The sequence below is a fragment of the Ictidomys tridecemlineatus genome, chromosome 1, assembly GCF_052094955.1.
Source record: "Ictidomys tridecemlineatus isolate mIctTri1 chromosome 1, mIctTri1.hap1, whole genome shotgun sequence".
In the NCBI taxonomy this organism is placed as follows: domain Eukaryota; kingdom Metazoa; phylum Chordata; class Mammalia; order Rodentia; family Sciuridae; genus Ictidomys; species Ictidomys tridecemlineatus.
In genome coordinates, this window is record NC_135477.1 from 95,511,474 (window position 1) to 95,512,200 (window position 727).

The following is a 727-nucleotide window of genomic DNA, read 5'->3' on the forward strand; positions in this document are numbered from 1 at the left end:
CAAAGCATAAGGTATCTTATGCTTTGTTACAACTACAAAGGGAACATAAAAACACTTTGCTATATTCCAATGTATCTCAGAAAAAAATAATTTAAAATTGTGTCCCCTTCATGTAAGAAACAGAATTTAACATACCTACAAAAAATAGTAAAAGTGTATTATCTGTATATCTATATCTATATCTATATCTATATCTATATCTATATCTATATATCATGAAGATGCAAGTAAATAGGCATAAATTAAAATGTAGCATGATTTTGAGCTATACATACATTTTGTGAAGTTCTGCAGTATAACTTTTATGTTTGAAAAATAGTTGTCAAAAACACAAACTGATATTGTTCGATTAGGTCTAATACAGAAGGGAATATTTAATCTTAGCAAAACACTTAATATTGGTCTTTACATTAAAAGTGTTTTCAAGGGTTGGGAATATGGCTTAGTTGGTAAAGTGCTTGCCTTGCATGCACAAGGCCCTGGGTTCAATCCCCAGTATCACCAAAGGAGAAAATAAAAGGTTCAACTATTTGAATTAATCCATAGACAAAGTACAAAATGTGACTCATCATATATAAAGGAAACTCCACAAAAGTATGAACAAATGTTTCAGTGCAAACTTTGCCAACCAGGACAGTGGGATGATATATTCAAAGAGCTGAAAAAGAAAAACTTCCAACAGCAACAACAAAAAAATATAGCATATCCAATAAAATTATTCTTTTAA

General features: G+C 29.8%; 1 non-coding gene across 1 annotated transcript; it reads left to right on the forward strand.

Moving 5' to 3' along the window:
* Positions 1–431: 431 nt before the first annotated feature.
* Trnaa-ugc (transfer RNA alanine (anticodon UGC)) lies at positions 432–504 on the forward strand. The gene has a single exon. It is a non-coding gene; the product is annotated as a tRNA-Ala (tRNA).
* The last annotated feature ends 223 nt before the right edge of the window (positions 505–727 follow it).